The sequence below is a fragment of the Cajanus cajan genome, chromosome 8, assembly GCF_000230855.2.
Source record: "Cajanus cajan strain Asha chromosome 8, NIPB_CcT2T_4, whole genome shotgun sequence".
NCBI classification, from domain to species: Eukaryota; Viridiplantae; Streptophyta; class Magnoliopsida; order Fabales; family Fabaceae; genus Cajanus; species Cajanus cajan.
Genome location: NC_138524.1, coordinates 33,805,108 through 33,827,126, shown reverse-complemented (window position 1 = coordinate 33,827,126; position 22,019 = coordinate 33,805,108).

Here is a 22,019-nt window from a genome sequence, read left to right as displayed (position 1 = left end):
GATGCTGCTAGTCGTGTGGCTGGAGGTTTGATTAATCAGTCTCTGGATGTAACAGACCAGCTGCAGGAAGATGATGCTTTTAATGCATCGCTTGGTGCTCAGCCAAGTGCAACTGAGCAAGTTAACTCCCCACCGGCCAAGGAGCAGCCAGTCAACCAAATAGGTGCTGAGTTGTTAGCAGCAATTGAATCAGCTGCTATAATTGAGGGATCCATTGCTGCACCAGTCGCTGCTACAAATGTTACACCAGACCAATTGGTAATTGAAGTAATTGACGCATCAAATGCAGCACATACTGTTACTGTAAAGGCTGCACCAGGCCATTCGGTGCCTCATGATCAAGAAATTAGTTCCAATGCTCCAGCTGGTGTTGGTGCAGCATCTAATTTTGCTGATGCAGATTCGGCCTATGATGCAGTTGCTGATCTTGATGCAACTATGGGTGATTTCTCTGAAGTGGCTGCCAAGGAGTCTTCACTAGAGGGAATGCCATCATTAGAGGATATATCTAATGATCAAAATCAGGATGACTTGGACTCGGTTCAAGGCTCTGGTGCTGCACATGGAGCTGTTGCGAGTGTAGTGAATGTTACCTCTAAAAATCAATATGACAGCCACTAGCAAGTGTCATTCAAAATGGGATTTTGCTGCAATTGCTAAGGCTACATCTAAATCAGAAGAAGATCCATAGGAGTTCATCCCTCATGTTCATAGCAACCTACACTACTAGAATTTTTCTTATTACATGCGACTTTTCCTGCGAATTTTTCATAAAAATTTGCAGGAAACGTTGTTCCTACAAATTTTTCTGCGAAATTTTATTTATAGGTAATACCTTCGTGGATAATATATTTTTGCGAATTTTAAAATTCGCAGGAAATTTTCCTGCGAAATTTCTTGCGAAAAAAATTCGCAGGAAAGTTTCTTGCAAAAAAAAATTTGCAGGAAATTTTCTTACAAAAAAAAATCCATAGGAAAATTTGCAAGAAACTTTCCTGCAAAAAAAAAATTGCAGGAAATTTTCCTGCAAAAAAAAATTCGTAGGAAACTTTCCTGCAAATTTTTTTGCAAGAAATTCTGTAAGAATATTTTTTACGAAATAATTAAAAAAAAATTACTATAAATTATATATTTTAAGAATTCATAATTTTTTATTTTCATGTCTCATACATAATCTTTCAAATTCTAAGATTGTAGATTATAAGTCTGACACTCAACCATACAATTCAACTTGTAAGGTAAGTGTTGTCCCAACTTATATACTCTTTAGTTGTTTTATTTTCAATCGATGTGGGACTTGAAGATTTTTTAAAATATTAAAATTAAATATTTTTTTTATTTTTCCTGCGAATTAAAATTTGCAGGAAAATCCGCAAGAAAAGTTACCTACAAAATTTTTCTACCATTTAGTAAACATTACTTGCGAATTTATTTTTGCAAGAAAATCTACAAGAAACAAAATAAAATTCTTACAATATTTTCTGCAAATTTTTACCATGGAAATTTTTTTTCCATGGTTATTAAAATTGTAGCAAAATTTGTAAGAAATATCTGTAAATTATTTTTTGCAGGAAAATTGGCAAAAAATTTCTGGGAATTTTTTTTGCAGGAAAATTCGCAAAAAATTTCTGCAAATATTTTTTTTGCAAGAAATTTCGCAAAAACTTTTTATGAATATTTTTTTGCAAGAAAATTTGCAAAAAAATAACACTTTTCTAGTAGTGCTAAGGCCGGAGCATAGTTTTGAAACAATCATGGAACCAAATTTTGCTAAATTTGCCCAGTTGTCCAGCATGACTTACGTGTCCTTGAAGCAGCATGTAGATATAGGTCTTACACTCCCAAAAAAGTTCAGATTCCTAAGCTTAAAAAAGCCTCACCAGATAAGCCTAGAACTAGAGCAGAGAGCCAAGTCTTCCAAACCATCTAGATGTATGCACTGTCGCAACCCAAAAATTTCCGATCTCGTGACTAATGGTTTAGATATCCTTAAAAAATCTCATCAATTAAGGAATGCCCGGACACTAGACTAATCCTTAATTAATAGTTTTTAAAATAGGTTCTTGGAGTCGCCACCAATGTTTTACTCAAAACATTAGAAAAAGAAAAGCTTTTAAAAATTCAATAATGACCTTGATAACCAGAATTGGGTTCGGGGGTCGGTTACGTGTAGAAAAGGTATTAAGCACCTTACAGCGCCCTCAATCGGTACCCTATGATGAAGTCAATGTGATAAGAAATAATAAATTAAATATTAGATCTCCTTTATGAATTACTATTTACTTGCTTGAAATTTAAATTACACGGTTGCCCTTAAAATGTCTACATGATTGCTTTTGTTATAACAATGTATATTAAAAATAAGAAATAAAAGAGAGAAAAGAAAATTAAATGAAATACCTCGTGGCAAGCTTTGTTAGATCTTCAGATATGGAAAACCTAGGTGCTTTGTGGCAACCTTTCACACTACAATTGTCTCACAATACTCAAGAAATACAATAGGAGAGAGAGAGAGAGAAATTTCAAGCTCTAAAGAGTCCTGGACGAAATTTTTGGGGTCCTGAGAACTGTGCCCAAGCTGCCTATTTATAGGCATCAAAAAGGGTCCAGAACGGCCTATTCCAAAATCGGAACGGCCCGTTCTGGATCTGGCCGTTATGTGTTAATTTCGTAACTGGAACGACCCATTCTGAAACTGGAACGGCCTGTTCTAGAGATAAGATTAACACACAATTTGGTAGATTGGAACGGGCGTTCCAAACGAGGATTTTTAGCTCATTTTAATAACTTGGAACAGCCTGTTCTAGTTTTAGAACGGTCCGTTCTAGTTAAGATTTTAACCCTTTTTTAAGGACTTTGGAACGACCCGCTCCAAACTTGGAATGGCCCGTTCCAATCTTGGAATGACCCGTTTCAATATTGGAATGGCCCGTTCTAACTTAGGAATGGCCCGTTCCAAACTAGGGTTTTAGGCCCTTTTAAGAACTTGGAACGGCCTGTTCTGGTTTTGTAGTAGGTCATTCTAGGCTACTAAAACCAGATTGTTTGGCTTTTGGGCCTTCTAATATCCTGTCCTGTTGTTGGCATGCTTTGGGAGCTCCTTCCCTTCATAATTTCCTTGTTTGTATGCTCCCGGACGAAATTGGGTGTCTACAGCTGCCCCTCTTTACTTGTCCTTTAGAATAGTAATGTGTTGCTTTTCCAAAGGCAAGTAAAGACATAGACATTTCGTTCGGGTCTTTTCTTCGTCTCTTTGGTGTTGGCGCTTCTGCGTTGTTTCCCTTAGATAAGTGTATTTGTTCGTATCCTCACCCTTTAGAGCAGTTGCTTACTCTATTGGGTCATAAGGCTGACAAACTGTACACCTAATCTTCAGTCTTCGAGTAGAAGCTCCATTGTTTCTCTTGTGATAGTGAGGTGAAAATTCGGATCTTCACTCTTGTTTTGACAATAGATACCTTCACGTTGTTTCCTTCGGGTAGACGGTGTTCCCTATATCCTTTCCCCTTGGAGAAAATTAGTGTTGGATTGTATGCTCTATTGGCTGTCAAGGATGGTGAACCGAAACATCTAGGCTTCAAGATCTATGTGAATGCCCTATGTCGCTTGCTATGTCCGAATCTTCTCATTACTTTAGTAGTGTAGATGCCCCCACACCATTTCCTTCGGGTAGATGGTGTTTACCTGTATCCTTGTCCCTAAGAGCAACTGAGTGTTGGTTTATATGCTATGTCAAGTGATAAGGATGGTAAACTTGTACCATCTAGGCTTCTGGCTTTGAAATCAATGCATCTTACTACTTCTGCTTGCTTCATGGTAGTGTGTTCCTTTGTTTGTAACTTGTTGAAGAGAGAGTATATTCTGAGCTCAGCCTCTCCAGGATGGACTGATATTTAGGGCTTCAGCCGGCCCACGGTGGGAGCTCGACGGCAATCCCAATTTTGACTTTGAAGAACTTAGTGGTACCCTCGTTGTCATTCATTGATTTGAGAGACTCGACGGCAGCTCTCGATCAAGATGTGCTAATTTTTAAGGCTTCAGCGAACCTATGGTAGGAGCTCGATGGCGGTCCCAATTTTGACTTCGAGGAACTCGGCGGTACCCTCGTTGTCGTTCACTAATTTGAGAGGCTCGACGATGGCTCTCAACCAAGCTGTGCTGATTTTTAAGGCTTTAGTGGACCTATGGTGGGAGCTCGATGGCGGTCTCGATTTTGACTTCGAGGAACTCGGTGGTACCCTCGTTGTCGTTCACTGATTTGAGAGGCTCGATGGTAGCTCTCAACCAAGTTGGACTGATTTTAAGGTTTCAGCCAGCCTATGGTGGGAGCTCGACGGCAGTCCCAATTTGAACTTCGAGAAACTCGGCGGTACCCTTGTTGTCATTCATTGATTTGAGCGGCTCGATTGCGGCTCTCAACTTGGATGGTTGTTGATATGCTTTGAAGGAGGACCTTTGAAATCTTGGGTGGATACTTGATGGTGATTCTTTTTTGATTTGAGGTACTCGACGGTACCCTCATTGTTGACTTTTGATGAAAAATGCCCCAAGGAGGATGGGCAAGATGTACTTGATGTGCCCCTGTGTTGATGGGCGATAGATGGGTGATAGGGATTCTGGTGTTTTCCCTGCCATGTGAGTATTGTGATGCCTCTCCAGGCGTCTGCTTGTGGTAGGTTTTTTTCTGAATTTTATATCTTTGTTTAGCTTCAGCTTTTTCATGTTTAAAGCTTGCCTTTTTCTGGTATTTTTCTAAATGCTTCGGCTTTTTCCACATGTATGAAGCTTGCCTTTTCCTCATGTTGTTTTTGCTTTTTTTATTGTCATCATTGGTGGAGGGATCTATTCCCATGATGTTATTTGCTGAATCTTTATTGATGAGTATTATTTTGGAAGCCACTCCTGGCTTTGGTTAAGAAGTCATTCCTAGTCTTGGCATTCTCTCAGATCATCCTTCATTCGGTTGAGGAATAGGGCGCGATGGCCTTTTCATGCTTATAGACTTGCTTATTCTTCTTTTTTCCGTTCTATCCCATCTTGCTATTGACGTGTCTTTCTTCTTTAGGTGGCTATATGAAACCACTTGTATGGAATGCCCTTTTTAGGGCTATGCTTTTTGACAGGATCATGGCTCTTAAGGCACTGTCTAGCTGTTGATCTTTTTTGCGAGTGTTTTGGCCTCTTGATTCCTTCGACAAGTGATGGATAGACACACACAAAGAATGCAATAATGCAAAAGAAAATGTGAAGCAGGAATGGATTGGATTTTTTTCAAATTTTTTTTTGAACTTATACCCTTTTGTGCACACTTGTGCCATATGCATGTTATGCAATGATGCTTTCATGCTAATGCTTAAAATGCAAATTTACTTTTACTTTCAAGAAATTAATCTATGTGCATTGATCAATGACATGGATTGTTATCCTTTAGCCTTGTCGAATTCAGTGTTGCTTGAACCTGAGGTTTGTATAGTTTGGCCCTCTCGCTTAGTGTAGTTCAGTCCTCTCGCTTATACCGAATATGATATGTTAACCCTTAGATCAGGTGTAACTAGACTCTGTTCTAGGACACCTCCATCTTTTCCTTGTGAGTGTTCACTGTGCATACTCCGTGTATCTCTCAAATTTATCTTAATGCCATATAGGTCAAGAGAAAAGAGAGGAAGGGGATATATACATATATTTTTTTTGCATAAGTTTTGTTTGAAAGGGTTTTTTCAAAAATGGTTTTTAGAAGAATGGTTGGCCGAGGTAGGCTAGTGGTTTAGGCTGATGAACAAGCACATTCAAAGTGAGGAAATCATTTTCCGCGTTAGCTTATTATTTCCTTCAAAGTTAAGCGATGACTTGGGATTGCATATTGATTAAATGATATTCCCGAACTGCCTCTCGGTTTTCAGTTCGGGATGCTGCTTTGTCCTAACTTTTGTCTAGGTAACTTGAGATGTGTTTCCTAGCAAACATTTCCTTTCCGATCCTTGCTTTTGCCTAGGTTACCTTTTTTGTTCGTGGGTCTCCTAGCAGACCTTGCCCTAACTTTTGCGCAGCCCCCTTAGTGGGTTTCCTGCCGGGCTTTTATTTTTTTGCAACATTTGTGATCATTCTTCATTCCTTCATTAAAGGGGGATGCCCCTTGCACTCATTTTGTTTGGACTTCTATCCACAAGTCATGTCAAATTTGATTGATCTTTATGTGTTCCTTATCGCGTATTAAGCCATTGTTTTTAATGACGTCCCTATTTCAAATATGCGTGTTCATTTAAGGTTTGTTGACAAGGCTTAGAATGTTGAAGGAGGAAAAGAATTAAAGTAGAAAGATGTATGGCATTAAAGATAATATTTTTGATTTACACGTGCCCTTTTAATGTAGCTCGAAGGATTGGACATGCCCTGAGTTCTTGATTCATACACAGAGAAGTAGAAGGAGGTTGCCCCTTAGATAGGCCTGGATGATTTGACTATAGAGCTAGTCCTCCACTTGCTCGATGTATCTATAGCCTTTCATAGGAGGTGACTGTAGGTAGGAGTGACAATAAGTTTTGGCATAAAATTTTCATGGAGTCTTGTTTCTCTTTCCTCACATGCGAAATTATAGAAGGTCCCCTTTAAGATCAAACAATTCCATCAAATTGAGTATCATTGTATGTGTGATAGCATCTACTATACCACCTTTCGACTTTCAACTCTAGAAGACATTACCTTTTTTGTACCCCTAACTTTTGCTAAGACGTATCCTATCGAGACTTTTGACTTTCTTTATTTATTTTTATTTTTTTTGAACCCTAATTTTTTGCCTAGGACGCCCTTTGCAGGTTTGCGTCCTAGCGGGCTTTTGACAAACAATGTCTTCAAACATGATACTCCTTTTCCATATTGTAATTATCTTGATAAGAAAATTCTATCCACTTGCCCTACATGTTTGAGATTTGTCCTCCTCTTTAGTAATGTTGGATGGGTCCTTTGATGAGGATGCTTGGATTCTCGCGGACCCCCAACACGGTTTCATCCTTGTTGTATGGGAAAAGGCCCGACGTCTTGATAGTTAATTTTGGCATTCATTTCCCTTTGCCCCTTGGATAATAACTAGTTTCACCATTGAGCATGCCCTGTTCCATCATGTGGACTTGGCTACTAGTGACTTACTTTCTGTTACTTCCGACTAACGCACATAGGTTAATTTCCCTTTTTATTCTCATTTATTCTTTTACAAGGAAGAATATGTTCTAAATGAATGTAATGTAGAATGTAAAGAAAGTTGAGAATTGATAAATATCAGTTTCATTGATTTGTTTATCTATGAATGCTCAAATAGATTTTGACAATATTAAGCGAGAATCTATATTGGATTCTAAGAAGACTTACTTCAATAAACATATCAAAGCAAGGGCTTATTTATTTATTTATTTTAAAAATTGATTTGGTTTTTTCCTTTGGAGCACAAATATTGTCGTATATTAGAGCATTCACTTTTCTTAACTTTCTCTACATATTGCTACTACCTAATCTTAACCTAGAATTCATTCCATTTTTTTTGCCTAAACTTTATCATGTTTTGATTAACTATGGGATATGATGCATGATACGAATAAACATATTTTTTAAAGCTACATATATTTTTTTTGGGAAAGGAAACTACTTATTTGATGTTATGATATGATGGCCTAAGAATGTACAAAAGGGGTATAAATTTCTTTAGCTTTTTATATTCTTATTATCAGTTTGCTTGTTTTAAAATTCCAATCCACTCTTATTAGAACAAATAATGCAAACAAATGCACACAAACATGCTCAATCAACGTACACCCAAGAACGATCATGTTCAAATCCTTAGTTTGTGGTCCCTGTCGAGAAAAGTGCATTGTATAGGACGGTTCTAATTATCCTCATTTTGGTGTTAAGGTCCCCAAGGTGCTCCCATTATAGGGACCCAGTATCTCTGTCGTCGTCACCAGGCAAACTCTAAGGTCTCTCGCAGTATTTTGGGCTAGAGTAACCGGTTATCACCTTGAGTGTGATTTCCGATAAGGCTCGCAGGCTCCAAGGCCAAACTTGGGCCGGTCGTACGTCGGGTGTAGCGGGAACTATTATGCAAAGGCTTGTATACAATTTCTTATTCCAAACATGTGCGAAATTTAAATAAACAAACAGATATCAAAGCCAAACAAAGAAAACAAACAAGGTAAAGGGGAAAGATATTTAAATTATTATTCTTATTTTATTAACTTCATCATTTATCTAGGCTTGACCCTCTTAAAACTTTCCTAGTGGAGTCGCCATCTGTCGCAACCCAAAAATTTCCGATCTCGCGACTAATGGTTTAGACATCCTTTTAAAAATCTCATCAATTAAGGAATGCCCGGACACTAGACTAATCCTTAATTAATGGTTTCGAAAATAGGTTCTTGGAGTCGCCACTAATTTTTTACTCAAAATATTAGAAAAAGAATTTTTTTAAAAAAATTCAATAATGGCCTTGATAACCAGAATTGGGTTCAGGGGTCGGTTACGTGTAGGGAAGGTATTAAGCACCCCTACAGCGCCCTCAATCAGTATCCTATGATGAATCAATGTGATAAGAAATAATAAATTAAATATTAGATCCCCTTTATGAATTACTATTTACATGCTTGAAATTTAAATTACACGGTTGTCCTTAAAATGTCTACATGATTGTTTTTGTTATAACAATGTATATTAAAAATAAGAAATAAAAGAGAGAAAAGAAAATTAAATGAAATACCTTGTGGCAAGCTTTGTTAGAACTTCAGATATGGAAAATCTAGGTGCTTTGTGGCAACCTTTCACACTACAATCGCCTCACAATACTCAAGAAATACAATAGGAGAGAGAGAGAGAGAGAGAGAGAGAAATTTTGAGCTTTAAAGAGTCCTGGATGAAATTTTTGGGGTCCTGAGAACTATGCCCAAGCTGTCTATTTATAGGCATCAAAAAGGGTCTAGAACGGCCCGTTTCAAAATCAGAATGGCCCTTTCTGGATCTGGCCATTATGTGTTAATTTTGTAACTGGAACGACCCGTTCTGAAACTGGAACGGCCCGTTCCAGAGATAAGATTAACACACAATTTGGTAGACTGGAACGGGTGTTCCAAACGAGGATTTTTAGGCCATTTTAATAACTTGGAACGGCCCGTTCCAGTTAAGATTTTAACCCTTTTTTGAGGACTTTGGAATGGCCCGTTCCAATCTCGGAACGGCCCGTTCCAATCTTGGAATGACCCGTTCTAACTTAGGAATGACCTGTTCCAAACTAAGGTTTTAGGCCCTTTTAGGAACTTGGAACGGTCCGTTCCAAATTGGGAACGGCCCGTTCTGGTTTTGCAATATGTCGTTCCAGGCTACTAAAACCAGATTGTTTGGCTTTTGGGCCTTCTAATGTCCTGTCCTGTTGTTGGCATGTTTTGGGAGCTCCTTCCCTTCATAATTTCCTTGTTTGTATGCTCCCAGACGAAATTGGGTGTCTACATGCACTAGTTTGCTAGCTTTTGGTATTTGACTAGATATCATGCTTTGATGTTGTACATTGGCTATGGCCTATGATCCATTTTTTTTCTTTTGTTTTTTATTTTCTTTGTTTTACATTTTATTGTGGGTTTTGGTTCGGTCCCCCCACTTGTACTTTTACTTTGCTTTATATTTTAGTCCATTTTGATATGTTGTAGATGAATGGTGTGGATTGAGGTGCTAACCTAGTTAGAATCTCTTGTCCACATAATGATGCTTTAACATATCTATTTTTTTTAAAAAAAAACCTCCTTTCTTAAAAACAATAAAAATAAATGATAATAATAATAATAATAATACTATTTAGCAAAAGACCACTACGTCCCTCCTTCCCTTTTCGTAAATAATAATAATAATATTAAACATACCTTCTCCCTTTTATAAGATAACTTAAACATAATTATTAATAATAAAATACATTTCATAAAAATAACTCTTACTCTACTAATTAAAAAAAATATAATTACAAATCATGTCTCATAATTAAAATAAAGTTCATATAATTAATTAAATAATATCAAAATTCTAAAATAACTATATTAAATATCAAAATAATTTTAAAAATATTATTTATATAAAGTATGAAAAATCGGGGTGTTACACACCTCATGCCCAGGGTTGTGCCATGTCAACATATGTGTGAGGATATCCACAACTACATTTCATTCACAATCATCACAAATCTTACAATTAACACTATGTCAAGCTCATGCTACCCCTGTAGCATCTCTTGCTTAACGTCATGTCACGCCAACATACGTGTTAATTTTTTCACACGTCCTACACTATGTCATTGCTCACGCCATCCCTGTAGCTTCTCATGTCCAAGTCGTGCCACGCTGACAGAAGTGTGAGGATACCCATAATCACACACACAATCAACATTTTCACTCAAAATAATAAGTCATACACAGAACTTGTACTACATCCTTATACATATCAATATCATTACCAAGCATGCATATAAATCAAGCACCAATTTACATCATATATCATTCATACATGAACCAACTCTACAACCTAGTATCATACTACTTTAAACAACTTTTTAATTCACATGATAACACCTTAGAACATCAACACAGCATATGTCTCCCTTTAACAATTATCAAAGAAAATAGCACACAAAGAGTTATACTCATCCAAATAAGCTCAAACCTATCTCGAAAGAAATATAAGAGGATAATCTACAACTCTTATAAGTACATGAAATTATAAAAAAATCATCTACTTAGCTAAAAACTTCAAAAACCGCAACAAATATAGTTCATGCTGACAGCTTGACCCCCTGTTCACTAAAATAGCCATAATTAGAGTTCTAGACCTCCTTTTTAGGTGATTCCAAAGCCATTGGAAAACTATCATCCAAGGCTACAACTTTTATGAAGACAACAAAGCCTAATTAGGATACCACCAAACCGCTCAGCGCTTTACCTCTATGAGTTCTCCTCTACCATGCGACCCCAAAGGGCTCAACCCTTCAAAAGCGTTCAGCCCTTTCAAAAGTGCTCAGTCATTTCCAACTACTCAGCCCTTTGCCTCCTGGGATCCTTCCCTATCACAAGGCCCCCAAAGGGCTCAACCCTTTCAAATGGCTCAGTCGTTTGATGACAACAAGCTTCCACACCTGAAACTCATAAAATTCAACATGTGACCCCTAAAATCCATCCCCACAACTAGAGATTTCAGAGATTGTATCAATAATACGCTTTTAATCCATTCAATAATTCAATGATTCAACCAAAATCCAATGTTCTAGCTTCCCTTACGAACCCTAACTCACACGCACACTTCCAATTATTCAATCTCTCTCCCAAAACATCAATTTTAACAATTCTTCATATATTCATAATCATAAACACATATAGAATCTAATGATACCAAAAACTCCCCTGCCAGAAACAATTATAAAATTATTAAAAATTCCAAGGGAACTCTTCTCCACCCATTCCCTCATATGACTCTACACATAAATCTCCCCTTTTCCCCCGTACCTGATGATTTAAATCTGAATAGTCTTGTTGTTATCTAAGATTTTTCCTGAGTACTCTTCTTCAGAGCTCTTTGTTTCTCCTCTCCCTTCTCTTACTCCTTCCAAAATTGCCAAAATGAAAACTGATGAGGGTTAATTTGCTAATCCTTCTTTTTCATTCCATTGGCCCGGGTCAACCCAACCCAACTCAACTCAATTTTTCCCCGTTTCTCATTCCTTTCCAAAATAATTATGAAATAAATAATAATAATGATATAACATATATTTCTCTTCAATAAAAATAATAATTATTATATCTCTACATCCCAAAAAATATAATAAAAATATAATTTTATAAATAGTATAATTTTCTAAAAAATAGGATGTTACAAACTTCATTTTGAATGTCTTAATCCTTAACAAATCGAACTAGAATATCATCTTGAAACTTACAAATTTGTTAAAGAGAACAAGATTGTGCTTTCCATCAGGACCAAGGATAAAGATTCCAAAAATCATGGAGAAAAGCAAATAAAGTCACTACTGCTATTGCATTGCACTAGCATTGACATTACTTCTACAAGCTTTGTTTGGTATGGAAAAATGATAAGTATCTTTTTGATAAGATAAGAGGTATCATTCGGTGAAATGCATTTAATGTTTGCATTAAATGAGTCAACAATTACCTCTCATCTCAAGGAAAGACGTTGAAGATAGACAAAGTATTAGGTGGACTAAAAGTGTTGCATTGATCATCTTCTCCAAACCACTATATAAGAAGATTTGAAGCTGAAGAAAGATAGAGAACATAACGAGATAATAGAAGAAAAGACTTGTACAAAAACATATACGAAAAAACACTCTCTATAAATTATACTTATGTATAATTTTCATTCCTCCTTGAAAAACTCATTACTGTATACTGGTTGTATGACGTCTAAGTGAGACGAACACAACATATTTGTAACTTTCATAACCATTGGTATAAGGTTGAGCCTAAAGAGGTTTGTTTAAAAAACAATAATTGTTTGAGTCTAGAGAGTTTGGTTAAAAAGAATAATTGGTTGTTAAGCCTAGAAGCTTGCTCTTAAAAGAATATTTGGATGGTTTCTTGAAGTCAAAGAATACTTAAGATTGAGACAAAAGTAGTTTTTTAAAAGAACATTTATATCTTTGTTGAAAGATAGTGAAACTCAATTTGATTGGATTGAAAACTGGACGTAGTCTTAATGGTTAAGGCAAACTAGTATAAAAATACCATGTATTTTGTCTAAGTTCTCTTTGCATTCCATCTAACTAGCGTTACTATTTCACTACGTAAAAAGTGCGAGTTTTTGATACACACTATTCAATCCTCCTCCTCTAGTGTTTATGTTTTCTCCACAAATTGATTTTTAATTTTTAAAAATCATGGCTCTTAATTTTTAATGATGGTTATATACATACATATATATATATATATATATATATATATATATATAATTAATTAATTAATTGATTTCTAATATTTATGATTAATTTTATTTTTTTATAATATAAAATTAGGTGAATGGTGTGACAATTAAATTTATTTTTATTTTTTAATACTATTGTGATGTATAATTTTATTTTTAAAATTATTTATTTATTTTTTATATTATTATTTTACTTTTAGTAAAAAAATTAATTTATAATATTTTAATTTTAAAATGAGATAACAACTTATAAGTATTTAAATAATGATATACACAAACACTTTAAAATTGTATAAATATTTGTTAACATATATATCCAAATGCAACAACTATTGAATTTTAACAGTTATAACATAAGTTCTTATTATATAACAACGTAAATAAGTTGTTCATCCAAATGAGTCCTATATATTAAACACAAAAAAAAATATTATGAGTGAGAATATTTTTATATACGATTTTATAAATTATTTTAACTACTATCTAATTCAAATTTTGATTTATCCTATTTATTTATATATTAAAATTTAATATCTTAAAATAAATGAAAAATAATTTAAAATAATTTTGGGTCAAAATATAAATTATTTATCTTATCTAAAACATAATTGATATGTTTATAAATATTTATTTATATAAATTATAAATATAAATTGTAACGACCCGTCATGGTCGTCACACTACGAACAACACTACACACTACTGAAATATATATACTAAAATAGTATAATAAAATATTTACAACACAAGTTGTTAATCAAGCAACCAACGACAACTAATTATATATAACAAAATATGCTACTATAAGGTAGCCTACAAAAAAATTCCATCTCCAGGCACCTCTTGTGGCCTCTAGCAACTATCTTCAGTCTATCCCTGCCCTGCTCCCATACAACGTATGATCATTGCAATCTAAACCACATGGAAACATGCAAGGGTAAGCTAGAGACAATAAACAACTCATAATAATTTAATATGCAACATAACAACTATATAATCATCTTCGCATTCGACACACGAGACAAACAACATATATATTATACTTCTTAACATCATTTCAACTTACAATATAACAACACTATCATCATCCTCAACAAAGTCAACATACAACACAATCACAGCTTAACAACACAACAACAAATATACAACTTATATCAATAACAAATCAACTCATCAACAACTTATGCGTCGTCACGCATTTCAACTCGGAGATCTCCAACAACTGAGGTTGAGTAGTCTAGGTGGCATAAACCCTACCGAATCCAACGTTTGACCTACTCAACCAGGTCAGGTATAGAACAACGTCAAGAACTCCGAAGAGAACCAGGTATAGACAACAATAGGCGATTTCTCAGGTGTGCCACTTAGACTCGGAGGTCCAGTACTACTATTAGGACAGAAGGGTTTGGATATAAGCCTACCACAACCTTGGCTAGCATCACCAATCCACATATGGAGTTAGCCCACCCACTGTCCTCCAAGTACCACGCACCCTCCAGTACCTAGTCAAAGACTACATCTCTAACTAGATACCTTACTCAAATTGGTCGTTCAACCATGACATGGATCGACTCTTTCCATGTCGCCCACATAGTACTAAGGGATTCAACTTTAAAACAACTTTCAACTTATCACCTTAGTACTATGTATCTCAACATAGGAAATATATCTTCACCATATGTCCCTAACTTTCCAACTTTCCAACTTTACAACAATAAACATCTGGCCGCTTGTAATCGATATAGCTCGGCCTGGCCCCTATACCGTGGTCGCTTTATACATGTGTGCCTCGACCTTGCCCACACACAGGATTAACTAAGTCCTAGAGAAGAACAACACAATGTCCACTCTAAGGGACAACCTCCCAAGGAGGGTTTTCAACAAATTGGGCTCTCAAAGTACCACAACTATCTCAATCTGCACAATGGGATGAGTAACTTCGAAAACATATCCTCTAGTCCTAGTGATCAACAACTTATCATCACAACTTAAATAACATGGTATATCAGTACAACAACTCATCAACGTTATTTAACAACACAACATCTCATTTCAACTTTAAACAGCACAATCAACTCAATCATCATAAAATAATATCTTTTCAACACATGGCACAACATACAACTTTATAGCAACATACAACTCTTTTCTAACAATTTAACAATATTATCATCATGCACTTCATAACATATACATGTCCACACATAACATATAGCAACTTTATCAACTTAATTTCAACTAGCTTTAACAATATCATAGATCAACACAACTTGTAAACAACTTCACAACTTAACTACAACATGCATCTCCAACAACATCATTAATAAACATTTAATCATATATTAGCAACACACAATATTTTCATCACATAACACAACTCATACTAATTAATCTAAGTACCCAAAGGAGTTCGCAACTCACATACAACCAACAACTTTACCATCTAGCTTCCCTTACTTGAAGATTGGCTCAGAATAGCCAAGAAGCGAAATTCCCTTTCTGAAGCTCAACCAGAACTTCAATCCATCCAAAGCAAGCTTCCTAGTCCAGAGTCCTTCTCTCTAAAACTTCTCTCTAAAAACCTCCTCTTCTCCTCAACCATCCAACTCTATTTATAGAAGTTCAGGAGTGGCCAGAACGGCCTGTTCCGAGCCCGGAATGGCCCGTTCTGCACCCCTTCATCATGTGTAAAAATCACATGCAGAACGGCCCGTTTTGAAATCAGAACGGCCCGTTCTGGAACTCATCCAGAACGGCCCGTTCTCCATCCAGAACGACCCGTACTCCCTCCAGAACGCCCCATACTCCATCCAGAACGGCCCGTACTCCATCCAGAATGGCCCGTTCTAGGGTTTGGAATGCCCCGTTCTCAACTACATTTTATAGGTCAATTCAGTAATTTGGAATGGCCCGTTTCAGTTTGGGAGCGGCCCGTTCTGAACTATTGAATCACCCATACTGAACTTTTGGACCTTCTGAAATAACTTACTACGTTACATAAATTACATATTTAAATATAATATTATATAAAACTTATTATAAATTTTAAATATATATAACGAACATTTATGCTTTTTGGTTGAGTCTCTAATCATGACATTTGCGAAATAGAATAGTAATAATATATCTATAATAATATGTTAGCATTTTAGTCATTGTAATACAATAGCTAAATATTTACTATATGTTATTAAAATTTATAATAAATGATATATAAATAATATTATATTTGAACATATAAATTATATTTAAAATTTATTTAAATAAATATTTTTAAATATATAAATTATACTTTAGATTTATGATAAATAATTTATATTATAGTGTGATATTATTTTATTTATTGATAATTTATTTAAAAATATTAAAATTTAAGTTATAAATAATTATGATAAATAAAAATTGAATTAATTAAGTTGAAAAAATTCTTTAAAATATTCTCATAAGACATAGGTTCGTTCGTATTTATATGTAGGGATTGATAAAGGTTATAGCCTTATTTTATGTTCAATTTTTTTCTTATTTTGTCCTTGTACTTTCAAACTACCCTCTCTCACTATCTTCTCTCTCATTATCATATATATATATATATATATATATATATATATATATATAGAGAGAGAGAGAGAGAGGGAGAGAGAGAGAAAGAGAGATCCGTTTATTCTAAGAGTAAGTCTACCTAGAGTTACTTCGTTCAATAACTCATGTTCTATATCAAATTTTAACGATCCAACCATTCAATTTAAAGTTCTTAATGCATAGATCAAATCTGTAAATTTTTGAAAAATTTGAAAATCATTTGATACTTCGTTTCATTAATTCAAATTGATGGATAATCATAAAATCATATGAGGAAGGATTCGTTTACTACAAGAGTAAGTCTACCTAGACTTACTCCATTCAATAACTCATGTTCTACATCAAATTTCAACGATCCAACCGTTCAATTTAAAGTTCTTAATGCATAGATTAAATCTGCAAATTTTAAAAAAAATTAAAAATGATTTGATACTTCATTTCATTAATTCAAATTGATGGATAATCGTAAAATCATTTTATACATTGATTTGAATTAATGAAACAAAGTATCAAATGGTTTTCAATTGTTTTTTAAAATTTATAGATTTGATCTATGCATTTAGAACTTTAAATTCAACAGTTGGATTGTTGAAATTTGATGTAGAACATGAATTATTGAACAGAGTAAATCTAGGTAAACTTACTCTTAGAGTAAACGGGTCCCTCCTCATATATATATATATATATATATATATATATATATATTATTTTTATTTCAATAAATTTCAAACTAATCATCCATTTAACCATTTTTAATTTTATAAAATAGTATAGACACGTAGTACCTCTCACGTACTAGTTAGAATAAAATAAATTATACTTTTTTATATGTATATATAATAAATGTTTTGTATAATATAAAATTTATTCAGTACTAAAAGTAAACTGTGATACAAAACTATTTTTAATAATTAATAATTTTTAAATATATTAAAATATAATTTATATAATAAAAATTATTCATTTACTATGAATGTTTATTACATAAAATAAAAATACATTTATGCATTGCAAAAAAAAAATACTGAATAGTTATTTATATATATATATATATATATATATATAATATTTCTTATTCATGGAAATTACAATAATGTACAACAATAGAGTTTGGACGGAATCATGTATTTCTATGAAAATAAATATTTTGTTAAAAAAATCTTGTTTTTTTCAAGATTTTTTTCCATTGTTAAATTTTTTTTACTATACACTGCACGTGAAATCACGATTATTTTGCTTTTATATATTTGATCTATTTTTAAACAAAATTTATAAATATTAAAGCAAAGAAAACTATAACCCTACCCACTTGCATGAACTATAAGTTGTTGGTGTAAATCAACTTGGGAAACTTCCAAATCAAGTAGGACAGTGCAGTCCTAGCTTTGCAAAAAAAAAGTTGGTACAAGTGTTATATAATTAAAGATAAATTCATCCCTATATCTAAAATATTACCTTGTATATAAGAGTATTTTTAAAATGTTTTCTTGAAAGAGAATTTTTTTCAATGAGAAATTTTTAGAGATTATTATATATGTCTAATTCAGTTTTTTATTAATCATATTAATTTATAAATTAAATTTTAATATTTTAAAAGACATTATTGATAATTAAAAAATTGTGTCATATTATAAATTATTTATTATAAATTTAAAATATAATTTATATATTGAAATATAATATTTATTTATACTAAAAAAAAAGAGGTTCTTTGTAACTATCTATTTTTAAAAAAATGAAAAATAAATAAGAAGAAAAAAATAATATAGTGGGTGGTTGAAAAACAATATTAAAAAGAAAGAGTTGTTTATAGGTAGTTATAAGCAATTCTAAATTCAAATAAATAAAAAGAAATAGACGGTAGTGAAAATCGAAAATAAATATGAAGTAAAAGTCTTATAAAACTGGAAAATAAAAATAATTATTAAAAAAGGATATCCTCTTTACTGGGGAAAGATACTATGCATCCCTATTGTTTAAAAAAAAAGGTAATTAGTTAGAGATTTATAAAAAGTAAAAAAAATAGAAATTAAATTTTAATATACTTTGTGAGAGAGAACTAGAGAGAGATAGTGGGAAATAGTGATTTAAAAATTGTTATAAGGACAAAATTGTCAAAAAAAATTATGTATATTAAAACAGGCTATAAATTTTTTTATGTTGTTTAAATAATATATAATTTATTGTAAATTTTAGTTACATATAAGATTAAATTGCATTTTAATTTCTTTAGTTTTATTAATTCATAATTTTAGTCCCTCTATTTTAAAATAGAGAAATTTAGTCTATTTAATTTTAAATATATGAAATCTTAGTCCTCTTGTCAAATTAGATATGATTTTTACAATTGATGTTTTATGTATGTATGTATATCTCAATGTAATTCTCTCTGTTTGAAGCTTTAAAAAAAATTTATATGGATGTTTCGTGAAGATGACCGTTACAAATCTTAGAGGACTTGTTTCCGGTGTCTTCATCTTCTTTCCTTGTGGGAAGAAGTGTTCATTGGTTCATTAAATGTGAGCAATAAACACGTTTTACCAAATTAACATTGCTTATTTGATCAAGAAAGTTATTTATCACCTTTTAGACATCAAAAGAGAGGAACTTGTGTATGTCACTCAAAATTAGCTTTTTCTGATCCTCCGCGTGCTTCGAGAAATTTGTTTATCCTTTCTCTAAAGCAAAACATATTTGTATTCCTTTTTATAGTTCAAATAATAAAGAAGGTTTTTATTCCTTTTAATTTGTTAAGGAATAACATAGATAAACATAATTTCACTATTAAATATCATAAATGACATATATTAAATATTTTTACCATACAAAAGTTATACAAGTTGTTATATAATTTAAGGGGGTGATATATGAATGAATCGGATAATTTTTATAATAAAATGAATAAAAATAATTCATTAACCTATTTACATCTACTAAAAATTCACAAAAAAATTAAATCCAAATTAAACCCATTTAAAGTAAAAAAAAAAAAGAAGTCATTTAATCCATCCATTAATAATTTTTTTCATGATAGGATATTCAATCCATCCATAAAAGTAATATCTTAAAAAATAGATAATTTTTATTTTTTAAAATATCTCATTTTTCTCTCCTTTCTTTACACATAACTCATTACTTTTTTATATAGTCTTTTAAAATTTATAATATTTTTTATATATTAAAATATCTAACACAGTTTGGAAGGCCTAGTTCTGCCTGTTTGTGTGCATAGGACGTATCTTCGCGGCTTGCTATCTCGACGAGACCCTAATAATACATCCTTCTAGTTGAGAGTGCACGATTGAGCTTACATGTACTCTTAGACTACTCCAGGTGTGTTGCTTCGACAACATACCACGTGATATGTGATTATGAGATATGTGATTAGTGTCACATGCATGCATTTATGAGTCAAGTCCATGACACCATTGCATGATAAGTGATTGTGCATGTGTTATTGGTTTTTGTATGGCTTGTATATGTGTGCCTTGTTTGTGATTGCTTTGTGTGTGTACCATCTAACAGTTATTTTTGCACCTAAATCCAAGTAAGATATTTCTCACTCTCTTGTTTGTTCTTGTATGTGTTTCCATTTATGCTTGCAGGTGACTTTCAATTTGATGCTGATGAATTCCAATATGATGCTTAGGTGGGAAGTTCTGATTAAGATATGTGACACCATGGTATAAATTAGAACATTTTATTTTGTGATTTGGATTTCTTATAATATTAATTTATGATTTTGGATATAGTTATTTATTTACTTAAATTACCTTGATATTTAATTTACTTTATTATGAAAGCGTTTAAGATGTGAATGTGAGTGTTTTACCTTTACGTGCTTGGAGACTTTATTTTAAATTATGAAAATTTTGTTATATTTATTATATAATTATGTGTAGGGTAGAGAGTGTCACATTTTTTTATCCTCCGCATGCTTCGAGAGATTTGTTTATTCTTTCTCTGATGCAAAACATGTTTGTATTCCTTTTTGTAGTTCAAATAATAAAGAAGGTTTTTATTCCTTTTAATTTGTTAAGGAATAACATAGATAAAGATAATTCTACTATTAGATATCATAAATGACATATATTAAATATTTTTATCATATGAAAGTTATACAAGTTGTTATATAATTTTAGAGGTGATATATGAATGAATTGGATATTTTTTATAATGAAATGAATAAAAATAATTCATTAACCTATTTACATCTACTAAAAATTTACATAAAATTTAATCCATTAAACCCATTTAAAGTAAAAAAAAAAAAATTCATCTAATCCATCCATTAATAATTTTTTTATGGATAGATATTCAATCCATCATAAAAGTAATATTTTAAAAATTAGATAATTTTTATTTTTTTAAATTCTAATTTTTCTCTTCTTTCTTTACACAAGTCATTACTTTTTTTATATAATCTTTTAAAATTTATAATATTTTTTATGTTAAAATAATTTTTTTTAAATTTTAATATAACAAATATCTTATATTATAATTCAATAAATTTTTAAAAAAATCCTGAATGAATCGTTAGTTATATATAAAATTAAATAGATGAGTTGAATTAAATTTGATCTATTACTTATTTTTATTGTAAGGAATATATTTGATAAATTTACTAAAAATGAATAATAAATTAATTAATTCATGTGCCAGTAGAGCTGTCAAAACGGGCCAGCCCGGCCCATGTGAACCGGCCCACCTTGACCCACTTTAAAAACGAGTCAACCCAACCTGGTCCACTTTTGATTTTCTCCAAAAAAAAAATGACCCGGCCTGGCCCACCACAGGTTAGTGAATTATATGGGTCAGCCCACCAACCCACCAAAAATTAAAATAAAATTATCAAAAAAATTTAAAATTTAAAATTAATTATAAATTAACATAATAGTCATAAAATTAGCATCATTAATAGTCATAAGTCATAACTCATCATACAAAATTAAATACAAATCATGATAAAAGTCCAAAATAAAAATTTTTAATATCCCATTATACAAAATTAACTACAAATCAATACTTAAATTTTTATTGCAAAAAATAATTGGTAGGTTGGTGGACTATCCGGTCCACCATGATCAGTTTAGTTCGAGTAGGTCGGGTTAAGATATACCTACTATAAAATTTTAATTTTTTTTTAACTCAGTCCGGCTCATTTTCAAGGTAAGCTGGGTTGACCTCCGGACCCAGCCCACTTTGACGGCACCACTCATACAATTTTTACATAAGGTTGATATCAATCCTAATAAATTTAAAAGGTTATCGAAACTGTCTTGACTGTACCCATGTTACGCTTTCTTGGTGCTTACTAAAAATCTCCGTCATATTCATTGTCAAATCTAAACCATTGATATTTTGTATTCCACACACGATCCAATTCTACACAAAATATCTTATGTAGCCACGTGTAACAGCAATAATGGTACTAAACAATGTAACAAAATGGTCAAACTTACATAAAACAAGATAATAATAATAATTGAGAC